At 41.2% G+C, this 21,024-nt stretch overlaps 1 long non-coding RNA gene across 1 annotated transcript; it reads right to left on the minus strand.

Annotated features, from left to right (window-relative positions):
- Positions 1–1,934: 1,934 nt before the first annotated feature.
- LOC128098880 (uncharacterized) lies at positions 1,935–8,755 on the minus strand. The gene is made up of 3 exons (XR_008214363.1): positions 8,558–8,755; positions 7,547–7,595; positions 1,935–2,105 (listed from the first exon to the last, which is right to left on the minus strand). It is a non-coding gene; the product is annotated as an uncharacterized LOC128098880 (long non-coding RNA).
- Positions 8,756–21,024: the final 12,269 nt, after the last annotated feature.

Genomic DNA, 21,024 nt, shown 5'->3' on the forward strand with positions numbered 1-21,024 from the left:
CCAGGAAAGATGTGCCTGTTTGTATTATAGCAGCATTACTGTTGTAACTGTTTGTTTGTATTTGAGGCCTGCTCCACAGGGGGAATAGTAATGTAAAACTGGACAAATGCCCTTGGCCTCAGAGGCCATGGGCCCTAGCAGAGGCTACTGCACGAGTTTTGTTTTTGGAGGTGTGTCTAAAATGGACAAGAGACGCCTGTCAAACAGACTAGTCATACTGTCAGCTTTAGTTAGAAAAGCTTCTTTGGGCAGTGTGCAGCAGTTACTGCAGAATCAAAAGCCTGAGAATAAATGTGAGCCAGGTCTAGATGGGTCTTTTTCCCCCCCATATCTGGAGTGCAATGGATAAGCCTTATCCTGGGAAAATCATCTTCATGATCATGATATCACTCCTATCAGGCAAGTATTAGATGGGTCATCTAGGTCCATCTAGGTCATTCATTCCAAGGCTCAGCAAAAATTCTCCAAAAAAAGAGAGTCAGTCTTGCGGAACATGTCTTCTGGGCATGGCATGGCTGTTGCTCTCATGAGCTCTCAATAGCTGTAATCTCCTGCATAACGCTGGGTCCATCAACATTGTTATGGGAGGAACTCAGAAAGCTTGTTTAGGTTCTACTTCGTTTCATTAATTATAACTTCCAATTAAGTAAACAAGGTTATTTTGTTAGGATGAAAATGCAAAAGAGGGGTTGGGGATTTAGCTCAGTGGTAGGCAAGCACAAGGCCCTGGGTTCAGTCCTCAGCTCTGGAAAATAAATAAATAAATAAATAAATAAATGAATGAATGAATGAATGAATGAATGAATAAATAAATAAATGAATGAATGAATAAATTTTAAAAAAGAAAAATAAAGCGGGCCTCAAATATAGTGAAAGGTGAGCAAGTTTATAATCCCAGCCCTAAAGAAGGCAGCAGGGTGGTGAGTTCAAGGCCAGTCTGGGATACCCAGCAAGACTTTTTCCAAAAACAAAAATAAAAATAAGGTCAAAATATGCACTTACAAGGCAGAGTCAAGTAGATCTCTGAGTTTAAGGCCAGCCTGGGATTGCACAAAGAAACTGTTTTGAAAACTTAAAATAATAATAATTTTAAAAGGTCAAAATAAAATACTGGTAGAAGTCCCAGGAAACCAGTATCCAGAACTAACTCATTCCATTAACTACATTTTCTTCTACTGGAAGAAAGTGCGGCTATGATATGCACACACCCAAAGAAAACTCTAGACTCACATTTAACCTACAAATAAATCAGACACAATTCCCCAACACCATTCCCATTCCCTAGCAGCGCAGACAGTAACCCCTCATTTCTTACAGTCAGAACTTCATGTTAGTGCAGTGGAATATCCCAGTCTGTCACAAAGTGAATCATTCCCACTCTCTGCACTTAGAATGTTTCTGAGAGGCTACTAATTCACAGTGAAGGGAAATTACAATCCATTTGATAAATGAACAACCAGGAATTCACTTGAAAAGGTTTTTACTTTTTTTTTTTTTTTTTTTTTTTTTGGTTTTTCGAGACAAGGTTTCTCTGTGTAGTTTTGGTGCTGTCCTGGATCTCACCCTGTAGACCAGGTTGGCCTCGAACTCACAGAGATCCACCTGGCTCTGCCCCCCGAGTGCTGGGATTAAAGGCATGTGCCACCACTGCCTGGCGGTTTTTACTTTTTAAGGCAGTATCTAAACACACATAAGGATTTCCTGTAATAAAAGGATTGATTTTTCACCTGATAGTCCCAGCACACTTAATTCAAGAAATGCTCAAGGCAGGCCTGACGACAACTCTGGATAAAACATTTGCCAGCAAGTTATATCTGGAGTTACATCTCCAGACCACATGGTAGGAGAGAATAAACGTCTGCAGTAGGTTGTCCTTTGACTTCCACACTCGTATACCATAGGCACCCACAAACACACGTTTTAAAGACAAAACATAACATTGTTAAAAATATTTATTTTGACAGTCTATCTTAAGTCAGTACAGACTCCACTCTGCCACAGATGCGTTGAAACGATGTCTTTCTTATCCAGCCAGAGTACACACCTTCCATGTTGGATTGCTTCCAAATCCAGATGACCAAACAGTCCTTTATCCCCAAAGTAGGCTAAAACATTTGTGAAGAGGAAAAATAAATTAAATATGGGAACAAACACTTTTCACACACAGCTGAAGAACCAGGTCTTACATTTATGTTTATGTTTCCCTATCAAACTCAGTGACTAGAGGATGAGAATCCATCATCAGACAAAACGAGCAACGAAACAACAAACACACACAGATACAGTTTTGTTACTGTTGAACATGGTGACCTTGAGAAATGCAAAGGAAATTTTCAGTTTATATATAAAATGAAGTCAATCAAAAGATAACGATAGGTGGGCGGTGGTGGCGCACGCCTTTAATCCCAGCACTCGGGAGGCAGAGGCAGGTGGATCTCTGTGAGTTCGAGGCCAGCCTGGGCTACCAAATGAGTTCTAGGAAAGGCGCAAAGCTACACAGAGAAATCCTGTCTCAAAAAAAAAAAAAAAAAAAAAGATAAATGATTAATGATGTTCATTAACTAAAAGGATCAAACTGTATTATTATTACATAAAGCATCAATGAAACAGCAAAAATCCTTTTCCTAAGTTCTTTCTATGAGTCAGTTGGTATTTCTGCTTCTAAACTACCATAATTCTGACACTGAAATGGTTACAGGATCGAGAAGCAAGCATGAGATGTGACCTGGAGCCTTAACCTTAACTACCCACATCCCTAGGATCAATTAGCCACTATTTCCTACCCAAAACGTTTAATTCATGAAGGGGCACAAAGTGCCATGTCATTTGTTAAAGGAAAAGAGGGGTACCGGGATCCAAGAAAGAAAAGAAATGTGTTTCATGTCTCAATCTTACTGATTAAAAACGTAACTTAATGAAAATGAGGTTCTGTAGATTATTTTTAAAGGCCATTTAGGCTGTTTTATGCCTAGAAAACACAACATATATTTACCTTTATCTATCAGATATGAACTGAAGTCTCCCACTGAATCCAATTATTTTTACATACAGTTAAGATACAGAAACAAACTCTTCACTTATTTAGATTTCTTTCTCAATGGATGAACATCCAAAATAAAGAAAACAGACAATCTTCCTTGGTCTGACACAGATAACAGAAATAATGATTCTGTTAATTAATACATTTGTCTTACTCATGTTTTAACTGGGTATGATGGATTAAGTCTATTGTCTTAGTACTCAGGAGGCAGAGGCAGGAGGATCAAGAGTTCAAAGCCAGCCTGAGCCACATGAGACCCTGTCTCAAAAAACAAAAACCAAAACCCAAAAAACCATACATGGCTTTACTAACCTAGTACTATTGATTCATTAGAATAATTTGTTCTGAATAAGACATTTCTATCAACCAACTAACCATATACAGTAATGTGCTATGCTGAGTCAAAAAAGATGGCAGATGAAAAGTGTATTTTATATTAATAAAAACATATATAGTTCCATTTGTTTGGAGGGGGCAGAGTAAGCAACTCAGGAAAATCTTTCTAGTCAGTCTCCTCAGCACAGTGGATAAAATTAGTACTGGGGCAACCCTTCAGAGGCAATCAAAAATTTTTTTCCCAGACAGGGTCTCATATAACCAGGCTGACCTCAAACTTACTATGTAGCTAATGATGACCCTAAAGTTTTGGTTTTTTTTTTTTTTTTTTTTTGGTTTTTCGAGACAGGGTTTCTCTATGAAGCTTTGTGCCTTTCCCTAAAGTTTTAATCCTCTTGCCCACACTTCCCAGGAATTCGGATTACAAATACAACCCACTATGCCCCATTTATGCCAGAAACTGAATGTTAGGCAAGCATTCTACTGACTGAACCAAATCCCCAACCTTCAATTCTTTACAGGGAGATTTCTGTTTGCACAAGAAAGGAAAGAACATGAAAAGACAGAGTGAAGAAATGAAAATGCATACAGGAAGCTGCTCCATCTAGCCTGCAGTTTTGAGAAGTCAAAACTTGCTGGGATAACAGAAGGATGCTCCATCTCACCTCTCAATCATAATCACCTAAGAAGCAAGGACAGTTGAGAAGCTAGTCTACATGCTCATAAGACAAATGAATGTACAAGTGAGCAACAAGCAGATCATGACACTGAAGAATACAGACATGGGAACTGTTTCAACAGGGAGAAAAGGGAGAAAGACTCAGCAAGAAGACGTCTGAGTTTGGGGTTTTCTAGAAGCAGGTTTCATCAGGTGGAAACTGAGGGGAAAAGCATTCCAGATGTCAGGAGCACATGCCTTTGCTTATCTGACATAAGCAAAGACATAGCTTATTATGCATTGCCATACAGTCATGTAGCTAGGGAAAAGTTTGTTTTCTTAAAAAAAAAAAAGTGGAGATAGCCAGGTGGTGGTGGCACATGCCTTTAATCCCAGCACTCGGGAGGCAGAGGCAGGTGGATCTCTCTGAGTTCGAGGCCAGCCTGGTCTATGTAGCAAATTTCAGGACAGCCAGGGTTTTATAGAGAAACCTCATCTCCAAAACCAAAAACAACAAAAAACAACAATTAATAGTTTATTGATCAAATTACCTGACAAGTGGTGTTAATATTTACATAAAATATTGTTACTCAATTCTCATGGCAACCTAATTTAGGAGGTATTATACCCAAACTATAAAAGAGGAACCACAGCCTTGAAAGTTTAATGGCCTCTTGAGGAAACATGCTTAATACTTTGCAGTATTTGGAAAATATGCACACAGCTTGACCAAGTAGTGAAATCTATGGTACTGTGTCTTAAATGAATGTTTCTCTACAGATATAACTGGCTTGCAATCAATGAGCCAGTCAAGAGCAGACACACTACTTCACTATTTCACAGGAAAACTCCTTGTGAAATTCATAGTTCAAGGAATCAAAGCTAAGAGAAAGGGAAGTTAATGGGGAGCTGTGAAGGCAATTTTAAGAAGCCATTCCATGTGGTGCATTCCTGTAATCCTAGCACACAGGAAGCTGAGTTCAAGGCCAGCCTGGTCTATATAGTGAATTCAAGGCCAGTTTGGGACAAACAAGACTTTGCCTCAACTCCCCTTACTCTCATCCCCCCTTAAAATAAAATCACACAAGAAAAAGAAGCTGTGTTATAACAGACCAAAGAATAAAGTGAGGAAATAAAAAAGTGAGAACCATCTATAAAGAATTTTAATAGGAAAAACTTTAACTGCACACCAGTCAAGCCGAGGGCACATGTGGTGGGAACTTTCCAAAAGCAAAATCTCTTCTGAAAAAGAGAGCCCAAGAAGCAGAGGAGTGGAGAAAATGTGTACCACACAGCACAGGCAAAGCTGGTAAGTTAACTCGCAGTTGCTATGCAACCCTGTGCAGACCAGCTAGGCTTTGGAGCTAATCTACTACCCACCAACTGTGTGCCTTGCTCTGGAGGAACTCAAGTGACAACTACAGACAAAATGTACAAAGCGGGGCTGGAGAGATGGCTCAATGGTTAACAGCACTGGCTGCTTTTCCAGAGGACCTGAGGACCCGAGTTCAATACCCAGCAACCACATGGTGGCTCACAACCATCTATACGAGGATCGGATGCCCTCTTCAGTCATGCAGGCATACATGTAGAGTACTCATACATAAAATATAAATAAATAAATAAAAGTTTTAACAAAAGAGACAGTGTGGAGTGGTCACACACACACGAGTGCACACACACACACACACAAAATGTACAAAGCACCTAAAATAACTGGCACATTGTAGGTGACCATGAGTAATACTATTGCAAACTGCCCACATCTAATTAGAAATCAGAGGGGTTGGGGGTGTGGCTCCTATTGATAGAATGCTTGCCTGCCGTGCACAAAGCCTTGGGTTTAATCCCTCAGTACTCCCAAAAAAAGAAAAAAATGAAAGTTTGAAATTTGAAATACTTCTAGTATGAGCATTTCAAGCAAGGAATCCCCAATCTGCCCATCTTTTTAAAAAGGTATTTTCACCGGGCAGTGGTGGTGCAAGCCTTTAATCCCAGCACTTGAGAGGCAGAGGCAGGCGGATCTTTGTGAGTTTGAGACCAGCCTGGTCTACAAAGTGAGTTTTAGAACAGCCAGGACTGTTACAAGGAGAAACCCTGTTTCGAAAAACCAAAAAAAAAAAAAAAAGGTATTTTCTGATCATTCTTTAAAAAGTGACTTGGAAGAAGGTTTGAAGAAACTGAATGCCTGGTATATCAAATGAAAGCTGTTACGATAACTGGATGTCTACGAAACACAGCTGAATTCTCATGGCACCAATGTGGTTCCTATCATAGTGACTAGAGCACCAGCCCTTCCAGAACACACCTACCCGTTGACTCTGCTTTTACAAAAATATTTATAAAGCATTTACACACATGTGTATATCATTTTCGCAAGTTGCTACATTTAAAAAATTCAAATATAAAGATCTACTGACCAGCCTGAAAGACTATTGGAAGGTGATAGAACCTTTAAGGGGCAAAGCTTTGTGGGAAGAAGTGAGATCATGGGAGCATGTCCCTGAAGGGATACTGAGACTCTTGCCCATCTTCTCTTGGCTTTTCCACCAGGAGGTGAAAGGCATCCTCTCACTACTGCCGTGGACAGTGCCACCAGATCAAAGCAACAGTGCTAAGCAACCATAGCCTGAGACCTCTGAAATGTGAGCCAAAACAAACCTAGAAAGCTGATTAATCGATGAATATACACATATACATAGATACATTAATATGCACACTATGCGTGAAATTTTCAAATAGCTTATGTAATACCAACAAGATTGTTTCTGGGTAACAAATGGGACAGTGCATTTTGGGAGCTATATGTATTGATAAGACTTCAATTTACTAATCCCAAGGATTTATCATGAAGAAATAAAATCAATAAAAGCTATCTATGTGCATTAAAATGCTTGGGAGCTGAAGAGATAACTCAGCAGTGAAGAGCACTAGCCACTCGTCCAGAGGACCAGGATTAAATTCCCATCATCCTACATACAAGTTTACAACTGTCTATAATTCTAATTCTAGAGGATCTAACACCTCCTTCTGGTCTCCATGGTCACAGGCACACACATGATGCACAGACATACATGCAAGCAAAATACTCATACACAGAATAATAACAACAATAATAATTTTAAAAAGTTACAATGTTATATAGAGTACTAAAAACCTAAGTAATTTACAAGTGAAAAATATGGTTTATCAATTCTAATTTTAGGTGAAAAGACAAAAATTCTACATATCTCTGTTAGAATATGATATAAAAGGTTACCCTTTCATGTAGTAAGACGATAAACTAATTTGTTTTAGAATGTGTATCATTATGATAACATAGTAAATAAGATGGGGGGAAGCAAAGTAGCTACATAGCAATTAATATAAGTTGACTAGTCTACAATTTTTCTTCCAACAACCCAAGAAAGACCATAGTGATTGGTGAAATTATGGGTCATCGCTTCCCAGTGATTCAGTACCAATTAATATATGAGCATCTGCCTTCAAATTTTGATACTCAAGAGCAATACCTTAAAACTGATGGCTCAGGCATTCCAGGATCTGCACCCCTCGTAAATCCTAAAGGGAAAAATAAAAACTTTCAAATAAAACATTACAAATCCAGTAGACAAAAAGTCTACAGCCACGTCTCTTTCAATCCAATCCAGGATAGCTGTCTCAACTGACATGTGCTGCTCAAGGTTTCTAATTTTCACCGGAATGTGGAGCAGCATCCAGGACTTCTCGGCAGCAAGGGCAGTTGTTTCCACTGTACAGTTAGAGGAGTCACTCTTAACATGCCCTGCTTCCACTCAGTCACTCCATGAGACTGTCACAAGTCCCAAACCACACTGGAATACTAGGAAGAGCTTAATGATAAAGTAAAACTACACCTTTTCTGAAAGTATTGACTTAATAAGGCAATTAAGATTAAAAATGAAAAAAACCTACTCAGCCAAGAACAAGGTAAGGTCCAGTGTGCAACCCTTGGTGAAAATATTTGTCTGGACACTCGGGCAAGGAAGGTATAACTTTATAGCTTGGTTTCTTTCCCTGCAAAATAGGGGCCAGTAACTTTTGAAGGAAAAAAAAAATCACCCAAATCCTTCATTATACAAGTAAGAAAGTTTAGGCTTCCAACTACTGTCATAATCATGCTTCGAGGCAGTGACGTTTTAACCTGATCTAGCTTCATTCCATTTAGGCCAACCTACAGGAGGAGAAACGCTCTGAAAGCCACACTAGCGTATTACTCTTTCTTTAGGGAGTCATCTAACCCTAAGATCAATCTTGAAAGGTCATACTTTTAGCTTACAGATGTAAGTACGGAATATGAGGGGGTGTGACTGGTTAAATACCACCCATATAAAGGGAGGAACTCGAAGTTGGGTTCTCGAGCCTGGCCAGACAGCTTTAGAAAACGTGGAGAACACGATGACCCGGTTTGTTCTCCCCAGCCACATAGACCAAAAATGAGACTCCCAGACGCACCAACCCCTAACCCCTGCCCTGCGGCTCCTCCAAGCGTTTCTCCCACTGACCCAGGTAAATCACGAGAGGAATAAAGCCCCAACGGATGGCAAACTGGCCGCCCTTGAAGAGCTGCTGCAGCCTCTGTTTGGCTTCTTTGCTCAGCTTCACCATGGCGAAGACGGGCCCGTGGAACCAGGAGACCCCACAACGACAACCGCGTCCAGATTCCGCGAGGGAGAGGAGCTGCGCATGCGCCACATGCGACCTTTACGGCAGGAGTCGTGAGGCGTCGCCGGCAGAGGCCGTAATTCGTCGCCCTTCACCTTGTCGCCCATAGGAGGCGCGTGCGCTGTTGGTTCTCTGTGCTCCTATTGTCTTTCACGTTCTTTTGTTAGTTTGGAGTATGAATTGGATGAATTTTTCTTGGGGAAAAGGGGATAGTTTTGTTTTTAAAGACAACGTCTCGCTGTTTAGAACACGGCTTCCCTGGTTGCTATGGGATGCAATAGGCACTTACTTGGGATAGAAGGAATTTTAATTAAATTCCAAACGACAGAGTTTAAGTCTGATTCGGTCTCCTATTTTGGGTTACTTGGGATAAGTTCTTTACCATCCCAGAACCAGTTTCTTAAAGCCAGAGGTATGACTGCCTGAAAGGTTAAGAATGGACCCTCAATAGGGCAATCTCCAGGTTTTTTTTCCACCTTTGCATCCATGCTCTGTTGTTTTGTTTTGTTGGTTTTTCGAGACAGGATTTCTCTGTGTGGCCCTGACTGTCTTGGAACTCTGTAGATCAGGCTGGCCTTGAATTCTGAGATCCTCCTGCCTCTGCCTCCCAAGAGCGTTGGGATTAAAGGCGTGCACTACCACTGCCTGGCCTGTGGTCTGTTTTTCACTTCCCAACATTTTCAAATTTGGGAAGTTTCACATGAAATTCCAGATTTGTCTGTTGTGACAGGGTCTTACTGTGTAACCTTGGCTGTTCTAGAACCCTTCTGTGTAGTCCAGACTGGCCTCGAACTCACAGAAATCTGCCTTCCTGGTGCTAGGATTAAAGGCTGTACCACCATGCCTGATCTTTGGCCCAACAGATTCCATTGCACCAATCAAGCAGGAGTTAATAAGATGTGACTCCTGTTGGTTGTATGTGAGAGGGCTTCCTCCTCTACTGTACGTTCCAGCGTTCAACAAGCCATAATATTCTGGCTCACCGCAGGCTCACATCTTGTCCTCCTTAATATAGAAGGTCTGTGGTTGTCCTCTCTGGCTAGACATTACATTTTGAAGAGATTTAAAGCTATATCTCATGGTGGGGATCCACACCTAGAAAACTTGATTAGTTTGGGGATGAGGCCATTGGTTTGTATTTGAAGTTCCTTGAGTGGTTCTAATGTTTAGCAAGAATTCCAAAGTAGCTGTCTGGATGCAGTCACATTTGAGTGTTTGATTTCAGGTCTAGAACTTCTCGATTTCTCAAGCTCTAAGAGAGCCTTTTTTTTTTTTTTTTTGCCTATGTGTATGCCTGTATACTGTGTACGACGTGACAGGCTGTGTGTATGTGGGTGTGTGGGTGTGTGGCCATGAACTCTTGTCCTGATGCTTACTCGGGCCAGAGGTATAGGATTCCCCTGGTGTCAGAGTCACAGGTGCATGTCAGCCACCTGTTTTGGGTGATAGGAACCAAACTCAAGTCTTCTGCAAGAGCAGTACACACTCAGCCACTGAGTCATCTCTGCAGCCCCAGTATTCTATTTATTTTTTAACTTTTTAAAGTTAAAATCATATTATAAATATAGTTATTGAATGAATACTGTGAATGTAATCAATGAATACCACAAATGTTATGAATATCATGAGTGTAATTAATGAATATCATGAGTGTAATTAAAATAAATAATTAATTTTTTTTTTTTTTTTTTTTTTGGTTTTTCGAGACAGGGTTTCTCTGTGTAGCTTTGCGCCTTTCCTGGAACTCACTTGGTAGCCCAGGCTGGCCTCGAACTCACAGAGATCCGCCTGGCTCTGCCTCCCGAGTGCTGGGATTAAAGGCGTGCGCCACCACCGCCCGGCTTAATTAATTTTTAAAAAAGATGATGCAGATCTGATTGAAAGTGAAAGCCATGTTCTAGCCCTAGCAAGCAGCAGAATTTGGCAGCCTCAACCATATGGTTCTTGATTTAGAATCAAGGACACAGGAAAGGGGTTGGAGATTTTCCCTCCACAGCTAAGGAAAGCTGCTGAGGCCAGGCACGTGTCAGGGGTGTCCCTGAATGGAGACCAAGAGAGGCCACTGCATAGAGTTTTGAAGGTGGCCAGGCGGTGGTGGCATACGCCTTTAATCCCAGTGCCACACCAACTCCAGTGTCGTCCGTGTGACATGAACAATTACGTCAATAATAGCGGACGGGAGTTATGTGTCCCACGGGACTAAGCTCCCTGGAGGTCCCTGGCAGAGTGCCCGTGTTATGCCTCCTTCTTGAAGGAGACGTGCTTCACAGATCATGAGCTCTCTGGGATATGGGTTCTGTATAACTGCTTTTCTGATAATGTTCTAATTAATCTATAAAACACAGCCAAAACTAATGAATGCTTGGGTTGTGAACTATGGAGGAAAGGGGAAGCTGGACATGGACCTTATTTAGATATAGCAGAATGAGCTATTCCTTTAAGACCCCAAGCCACTAGATAATAGAAAATAGTTCAGGCACTTCTAGGGAATGAACACTCAACCACTAGGAATCCTTTAGGAATCCCAAACTAAAGTGATTTATGGCAGAAAATGTTGTCTCACAGGAGACAGATGATGGGCCCCTCTGTTGAGGAAGTTCAGCATGGAAAACTTAAGGATTACAACAGAACCCCTTCCCCTTACAGGAGTAAAAGTACAAGAGTCCATATTTCAGCAGGTAAAAAGGTTTTATATTAAAGAGACATATGGTAAAGAACTGAAGAAAGACTTAGGGAGGATCTGCAGCATCCAAATTGGCTAAGTGGGTCATGAGAACCAGAAAAGTAGAAATGCATAATAAACTAGTGAGCTGCTGAGGTAAGATGAAGGACACAGCCGCAACTGCAAAGAAGCCTTCTCAAGTCTAGGGACTGTACTAAGTTTAAAAAACACAGACTGCTCTTTGGGTCATAAAGTTCTTGTGGGTGAAGGGATATGTCTAGCGCCGATTAATAATTGTGTGCTTGCTGTTTTTTAAAGGTGATGTAATTGAATTATTGCCAAGCTCTTGTTGTTTCTTGTATGACTTGATAGTTTAGTTTTCTGTATATAAACTAGTGATTTACAGAAGTAAAATTGCAGCAGATTCAAACCACTTCTGAGCATGTTGTCTGTCTGTCAGTCGACAAATCCTTGCCTTCCTGACTACCCAAGCTCTGGTCCCCCTACGGTCATGTTACCCCTGATGGGCCAGTCTGTGGCATCCCAGCACTCGGGGAGGCAGAGGCAGGCGGATCTCTGTGAGTTCAAAGCTAGCCTGGGCGACAGGGTGAGTTCCAGAACAGGCTCCAAAGCTACACAGAGAAACCTTGTCTTCAAAACCAAAACCAAAAAAAAAAAAAAAAAAAAAAAGCTGTGAAGGTGAAGCCTGGATTGCCTTGGAGACCCCAAGATGTTGGAGATGCCAGGGCTATGAACCAAGGAAAGCTGTGAACAAGGAAGTGGAACCAGCCCAAAAGAGAGAAGTGTAATGCAGTCAACAAGGCTGGAGAAAGTTGGAGATCTGAAGGGCTCTTTGACATCAGATATGGAGGTGCAGAACTTGGAGTCTGTCCTGCTGGTATTCATTCGTCTTTTGCTCCAGCATTTCCTCACTATGCTCCCTTTCCTCCCTGTGGTCATGTATATCCTGTGCCATTGTATGTTGGAAGCATGTGATCTGCTTTTTGATTTTGATTTTACAGGGGCTACTGTTAGATAAGTCTCAGAAAAGACTTGGGACTTTTAAACAGCATGAAGACTGTGAAGGACGCTGGGGACTTTGAAGTTGGACTAAATGCATTTTGCATTATGATATGACTATAAGCCTGTGGGGGCTAGGGAGTGGAATGTGGTGTTTGAATAAAAATGGCCCATAGGCTGATATATTTGAATGCTTAGTCATCAGAGAGTGGCAAAAAAAAGTTAATGAATATCATGAATGTAATTCATATCTTGAATGTAGTTCATGCCACTGAACTGTGAACTAAAAATGGTTACAATTGCAAATATTATTTTCATTAAAAAAATAAGGTGGAATGTAATCACCATACATTATATAATTTCATGATTTTCTTCCATTCCCCTTCCTCCCTCCCACTCCTTCAGTACTCCCCCATGCCCTCTAAAATTGTTTGACCTCAAAAATGTTTGACCTCTTCAATTGTTACACACACACACACACACACACACACACACACACACACACATACACGCGCGCGCGTGTGCGCGGATAAATATATATATAAATATATATAAATATATAAATATAACCTGCTGAGTCCTTTCAGTGTTGCTTGCACATACATGATTTCAGTGCTAACCACTTGGGATAATCAACTAGAGGCCTCATCCCTGAGGGAAGACTATTTCTCCCACTCTCTACATCCCTTAGCTGCTTGTAGTTCTTTGTCTAGAGGTGGGGCCCCATGAGATTCCTCATTCTACATCTGCGTGTCTACTGGTATTATCATTGTTCAGCTCTTATTTAGGCAGCCATATTGTTGCGATATCATAGCTGTGGCTTTCCTGTCATTCCTGTGAGGTACATGCTCAGAGCAGACTTCTTGACTTCTGGCTCTTTGTCTTTCCATCTCTTCTGCAATGTTTCCTGAGCCTTAGGTGCAGAAGCTGTGTTGTGAATGTATCCACTGAGGCTGGGCACCCCATACCAGTTAGTCTCTGCATTTTGACCAGTCCTGCTTTTCTGTAATATACCTGTCTGTTGCAAAGACAAGCTTCTTTGGTGAGGGTTGGGAGCTACACTAATCCGTGGCTATATGCAGATAGGATTGTGTGAGTTTAGTAAAGTGGTGGCAGTAGGTTCTCATTAAGATCCTTGACCTCGCTAGCCCCTAGCTGGCTAGTTTTCTGGTACCAGGCACTGTTTCCCTCCTGTTGAGCAGGCCTTAAGTACTACTAGATAGCTGTTAGTTACTGCCAAGATCTGAGTGCCACTATTTAACCCCAGTGTTTTAAATCTTTATATAGCTCCTTATTAACCTAGCTCAACAGACACTTTCTCATCTCTCTATTCAAATGCTTGGTTGATAATGCCGTCCAATAGAACTGAGGTAATCTTTTCTCAAACCTTCATTGAGCCTTACTGTATGGTAGAATATTTTTGTGTTTATTTGCTTGTTCATTCATTAGTTTTAGTGCAGGGATGGAATCTGGAGCCTTGCACTTGTTAAGCATGGACTGTACCATTGAGCTACAACCCTAGGCAGCCCAAGATTACCTTCTAAAGAGGTGCTTTTCTTTCATCATTGAGTGGTTAAGAAGGGACTAAATAGCTTATTCAAATCAAATGTGAATATATATACAAAGTCCGACAATAAGATCACATACAAATATGACAGACAATGGAAGAAACATGACATCGCCTAAGAAGGTCAAGAAGCTTTGAAGAAACAGTGTCAAACTAGAAAGAAGAATAAATGTGAGAAGGTAAGATCAATAGAACCTGTGTGTCATGCTGAAAGAGTTGGGCAAGGGTGATGGCCCAGTTCTGAGTTTGTTCCATTTACCCAGCGAAGAGTTTTACTCCTTGACAACCATAAAGTGATGTTACCGTCCCTCAACAGTGACTTCTACTAAAAGGTTGGGAATGGGGGCAATACTGGCGTGGCTGAAGCTCGTCATTTATGTCCCTTAGATATTTCTGCTAAAGGAGGAAGGTTTAGAATGTGATTGTCCTTGATGTGTCCTCTAGGTCCAGGTCTCATAGCGGAGAGGATTATGATAGCCAGAAGCTAAGGGGTCTTCCCTGTGGTCTCCACCCATACTATCTAATCAACACACTAGACAACCTCAGTCTTCTGATAGAGTCCTACCCTTGCCCCTCCTCTTCTCAAATGCCTCCAGGCAGTTGCCAAGGGTTACTCTGTAATCTGTTTTGTTTGTGTGATGGTTAATCTTTGTCGTCAACTTGACTGGATGCAGAATCACTATGACAAACACCTCTGAGAGAGTCTAGGAGAATGTTTCCAGAAGCTGGCGATTTAAGACTCACCTGAAACTGGCGGCACCATCTCATGGGCTGGGGTCCCAGACTATGTAGAAAGAAGAGAGGTAAGCGCCAGCATTAACCTCTGCTCTCTGTCTAGGGAGGAGATAGGAGTAGCTCTCCATGCTCCTCTCACTGTGATTTCCAGACCATAAGAGACTATACACTCAAACCAACCGATCCCCAATTAACCCTTTTCGTCCTTAATGTGCCCTTGTCAGAGCAATGAGCAAAGCAACTGAAACATGGGGAAGGGTACTGGGGATTGAACTCACGGCCTCAAGAATGCTAAGAAAGTGCTGTGACTGAGCTGTAGCCCTAGTCCCTTTTTTGTCATTGTTGTTTGGTTTGTTCGGTTTTTTTTTTTTTTTTTTTTTTTTTGAGACAGAGTTTCTCTGTGTAGCCCTGGCTGTCTTGGAACTTGCTCTGTAGACCAGGCTGGTCTCAGACTCACAGAGATCCGCCTGCCTCTGCCTCCAGGGTGCTGGGATTAAAGGTGTGGGTCACTACCGCCCAGCTTCCCTTGTCCTTTTTTATTTTGACAAAAAAATTTTATTAAGCTGTCTCAGCTGGCCTTGTATTTGCAATCCTATTCCTTCGTTTCCCAAGCAGCAGGCCTGGACCGCTGGGCTGGCTATAGATCACACTAAATCTGTCTTCTGAAAATAAGCATAATTTTCAGAATTACTGCGAGGAATGAAAGTAGTTACGGTTTATGAAAGGTTTTCACAAACATGAGCATGTTGAACATGTCGTAATATCACAGTCAATGACAGATGAGAAATGACACCCTGAAAGACAATAGTGATTAAGTAAAAAATAGTTTTCCTTTGTTTCTTTTCAGAATCAACAAAGAATTGACTGAATCAAAAGAGAGCTAGCATTGTAAGATAAATAATCAGGAGAAACTTCACGAAGAGCAAGGTACCTAACTAATTTTAACATTGCACTTGTTAGTCATATTTTTTACTTATTATTTATTTTGGAGGATTGAGTATGGATGCTTTTCAGCAACTTGTGCTCTGGGTCACTAAGGTACAGCCCCCACTTAAAGGTTTTACCATCTAGTTAGAGTTGAAGCATACAAATAAATTATTCTCCATGTGACTAACTTTGGGGAAATAATAACACAAAGATAAGATGAGGCACAGAGACTAGGTCAGAAGGTTTGCGCCTTCCTGATTCTCTCAGCTGTGTGGTCATGGTCAAGTCACTCAACCTCACGTGCAGAAGAGAACAATACCTGCCTCCATCATTTACTGTAAACACAACTCCTGAGCCTGAAACTGTGACTACCTGAGTGCAGTTCACTGGGCTAAGTCTCTCACTCCTTGACCTCCACAAAGTGGTAAGTTAGGGAGCATCACCTAACAGTGATTCACACATGTAACAAACGTCATATAGCTGTCATTCTTTGTAGTTTGCCTTTTTACTTTTACTAGTTTCAAGGATCAAAGTTTTCCAGACTTTTTTTTCTCTCCAATTCTAAAACTTCTATGGAAAGTTTTCTTGGCACTAGATCCACCTGTTACACACACCCCATAAGTGGGGAAGAAAAAGGAATATGCAATATACGAATAATGGCATATGACGCACTCAAAGCGTAGATGTAGAATTCCCAAGAGCGTTCACTTCAGTGTCCTTACAGTAGCCATACAGACACTTTTGCTGGCTTCTGGAGTTACATCTCAAGGGTTGCTAAGGAACTCGGTGAGCTCACAGGGCGTTTCCCAAGGTGCACTGGCTAGGACTGCAGGTGATAAGGTAAGGCTCTGGGTCACAAGAGTGTCACAGGGAGTTAAGATACATTTTTACTGTCAACAAAGTTGTAGGCTTTTGTGAGATTCCCAGAAAACTTCAGGTTCACATCTGGGAAAGGAGTAGGGCCATATATGCTTAAGCCTTAAGCATGGTCATTGTTTCCACATTCTTATTTGAAAATAGTTCTATAAAAAAGGAATATTGTCTCGGGGTAGGCAGCCTTCATAGCAAACCCTGTTAACTGTGATGGAATTCTTTGCTCACCTGGGGGAGACTTCAGCCGGACTCCAGAGTGAGGAGCTCCTTTCCCTTCTCATGTCCCCCTGACTTTCCCTGTCTTCCTCTCCTACCCTGCTGCATTATCCTCAAAGAACCCATTCCGTTGTTAGTACAATGCAATCAGAAAAGAACGTAGCTTTAGAAAACAAGACTCTTAAGATCAGAAGTGCCAAGATTTGAATAGAATTCTGCAATTGACTCAAAATAAGGTCCTTGAGAATTCGTTGATAACGCACCAGAGAAGCTAATTAGTTCACCATGGTTACCAAGAAAACAGTGCCCTGTTTCTAAAATGCAGCCAAGTAGATGAGCCAAATGAGAAAGGGAAAATTTTTTATGAATCTTGTTTCTCAAAAATATTCTGCCTAAGGGAGGGAGCGGGAGGAGGGATGAGAGGGGGATCTGTGGTTGGTATGTAAAATGAATAAATAAAAAAAATTCTGCTTAAAAATATACCATGTTCTTTCCTGGGTTTTAATTCTTATGTTGATCTCTCTTGTTCTGCTAGGGTGCTTTTGAGTGGCAATTTCTTGCTGCCAGGATGGAGCTTAGAATTGTTAAGCACATCAAGTAAGCATGTGTATGAAATAAAATTTTAACAAAGAAGAGACTGATTAATCTCTTCGTTGCAAGCTACACAGAGAAACCCTGTCTCGAAAAACCAAAAAATAAAATTAAATTAAATAAAAAGCTGGGCAGTGGTGGCGCACGCCTTTAATCCCAGCACTCGGGAGGCAGAGCCAGGTGGATCTCTGTGAGTTCAAGGCCAGCCTGGGCTACCAAGTGAGTCCCAGGAAAGGCGCAAAGCTACACAGAGAAACCCTGTCTCGAAAAACCAAAAAATTAAATTAAATTAAATCTCTTCGTTGCAGCCAGGCCTGGTGGCTCACACCTTTAATCCTACTTAGCATTCAAGAGGCAGACAGATCTCTGTGAATTTAAGGCCAGCCTGTTCTACATATCAAATTATAGACTACCCAGTGCTACATAGAGAGACCCTGACTCAAAACAAAACAGAAAAAAACCACCAAACAACAAGCTTTATTGCAGCTGGGCACACTTGTAATCCACCACTCAAGAGGCTGAGGTAGTAGGATCAGGAGTCAAGTTCATCTTCGGCTATGCTACACAGCAAATTCAAGGCCAGCCTGGGCTACATAAGACCCTGCCTCAAAAAAAAAACAAAGAATCACTGGGACATCAGCCAAATATATGACTACATTAGGAAAAAGGAGTTTCAGAAAACTCTCTACCAGTTTCAGAAAACTCTCTATCCAGCCATTGTTGAAAAGAATTTGGTCATTGGTTTGGGGACAGAGTATACATATTCCTAAGAACACTAAAGAGAACAGGCCCAGGTATAGGACAGACTATGTATTGTTATAGGAATCTAAAAGAAGAGTCATAGAAATCCGGGCAGTGGTGGCGCACACCTTTAATCCCAGCACTCAGGAGGCAGAGGCAGATGGGTCTCTGTGAGTTCGAGGCCAGCCTGGTTTACAGAGGGAATTTCAGGACAGCCAAGGCTAGACAGAGAAACCTTGTCTCAAAATAAAAATAAAATAAAATAAAATAGTCATAGAGGGCTGAGAGTTGAGGGGAAACTTCACAGACATGAGCTGATCTGAGAGCTGATTTTTTTCCCCCATGCTAAGTTAAGTAAGTTCACCACTGAGTGATGCCCCAAATCCCTCTCTTCTACCAGGTCCCTGATTTTTTTTTTTTTTTGAAGACTTGGAAAACAGAAGACAGAAATGTCAGAGTATGCATATTATTGGGGGAGGGGGAAGGAGGGAGGGAGGGAGAGAGACAGAGAGAGACAGAGAGAGACAGAGAGAGAGAGAGAGACAGAGAGAGACAGAGAGATATCACAAGAGAGAGAGCACTTGAGTAGAACAGAAAACTCCAGGCAGGAAACCATGAGACAAGTTATAAGAAACAAGACAAACAACAAAACTGTCGAGTTAAAAAAAGAATTGGGCTCTAGCCAGAGAGCAGCTGCAAACCTGCCAAATATTTTAGGAGGAAAAAAACACATGAAAAGTGAAAGCATTTTAGAGCTTAGGTGGATTCCACCCCCCTCCAATTTTCTTTTCTTTGTCAAAACAGAAATTATAAAGGATGGGGCAGAAAAACTACCAAACTAGACTGCTCCATGGACTGAAGGAAAGATTTATTGGGGACCAAACAATCTTTCTGCTCACATGACCAAAGTCCTTTTGTTTAGGACAATGTCACCAGCACTGATTATTTTTTCAATGGGGAGGGGGCATAGAACCTAAGAGAAGTAAGGTCACGTGATCTAAGTTTAGAAGGTATGAAAGGGCACATAGTGGACTTTCTCCTCCCCACTTCTGTCTCGGGGCCAGTGTTCTTACATATTCTCCTAGAGACATTTGCACTTGAAAGAAAAGACACACATAAATTTCAACCCATCCTCTTTTTAAATGGGGTGAGTTATACACTTATTCATCTCACATTCTAACTCAAAAAAAAATACATCGAGAATTCATTTGTCTGAATATATAAAAACAACCTTATTTATCTTTTAAATACATAAATGAATTGGATCATAATAACATGGATTTAAAATCTATCTCCTCTGCACCTTGCTGCCCAATTCTCGCTGGAGGAAACCCTGTGTCTACCTTCTCATATTTCTTTCTAGAGGTAGTCTGGGCATATGAAAATGAATAAAAGATCAATCTCTCTCTCTCTCTCTCTCTCTCTCTCTCTCTCTCTCTCTTTCTCCCTCTCCCTTGCTTTTAAAAGACAAATAAGATACATACTATATATACATTATCTTTTCTCTCTTCATTTAAAAGCATTTTTAGAAATGCAAATGAAGTCTCTGAATTAATAGTATCGCACAAGTGTCAGCTTTCTAATTGTGACAGTGTGTTACAGTTATGTGTGGTTGTCTCATTAAGGGAGAACTGAGTAAAAGACACATAGGACTCTGCTATTTTGGAGCTTCTTGTGAAGCATGTCAAAATAAAAGAAATGTAAGTGTTTCTTGATGATTATTCAAAATCCACATATGGTTTCCTTCTTACAGAAGCCCAGGATTACTTCATATAATTTATTTATTTAACTTGCACCCAAGGAAGACCAACTATTTCTGTGTCCATCAGCTATTTCTGTGTATGTCCAATCTTTGACTTTTATTGTCAGAAGTCATCCAATTAGAAACCACAATGTGCTGGTTAGTTCTGCGTCAGCGTGAGGCAAGCTAGAGTCCTCTGGGAAGAGGGGATCTCAGTTGAGGGACTGCCTCCATCAGACTGCCTGCGGGCAAACCTGGGAGACATTTTCTTGATTAGTGATTGATATGAAAGTGGCCCGTGCCACCCCTGGTCAGGTGGCTCTGGTTTGTATAAAAAAACTCAAACTAAGTGAGCCGTGGAGAGCAAGTGTTCCTCCATGGCCTCTGCTTCAGTTTCTGTCCCCAGGTTCCTGCCTGTGTTCCTGCCCTGACTTCCCTCAGTGACAGAGTGTGATTGGGACAGGTAAGCCCAATAACCCCTTTTCTCCCAAGTTGCTTTTGGTCCTGGTGTTTTAACACAGCAATAGGGAAAATAAATAAACAACAACAACAAGAAAAGCTCACATCCACAGCAAAGATCCTAACAGGAACACAGCAATAGGGAAAATAAACAAATAACAAGAAGAAAAGCTCACATCCACAGCAAAGATCCTAATAGGAACACAAAGGCCCAGAATCAGCAGTGTGCAGCTCTGACCTTTGCTGTCTCTCGTCACTTCTTTTTAAATTATTATTATTATTATTATTATTATTATTATTATTATTATTATTAATTGTGTGTGTGTGCAGACAAGCATACGCCACAGTGCACATACGCAAATCAGAGGAAAACTTTCAGGACTATTTCTCTCCTTCCACTTTTACATGGGTTCAGGGGATTGAACTCAGCAAGTACTTTTTTACCCACAGAGCCAATTCTCATCACTTCTTTTGTCTCTGTTCCCTTATCTGTAACGTTGGAATTATCAGCCCTGTTACTTCCCAATTATTCCGAGGAATCAGTAAGTTGATAATTGCAACAATGCATATTCAAGTTGAATCCACTGGCAGGCATGATTCTCTCTCCTACAGCCTCATGTCTCAATCTTCTATTCACAATGACAAGTAGTAATCGATACTTTGTGTCAAGGTCAGTCTCAGTTGAAGGAGGAGTGTTAAGGAGAGCTGCCTTTTAGTTCATGTCATTTTTCAAACTAAAATGAGGGGCTGCAGAGACACCAGTAAAGCACTTAGA

Source organism: Peromyscus californicus, unplaced genomic scaffold (assembly GCF_007827085.1).
Source record: "Peromyscus californicus insignis strain IS unplaced genomic scaffold, ASM782708v3 Scaffold_6__1_contigs__length_162567912, whole genome shotgun sequence".
In the NCBI taxonomy this organism is placed as follows: Eukaryota; Metazoa; Chordata; class Mammalia; order Rodentia; family Cricetidae; genus Peromyscus; species Peromyscus californicus.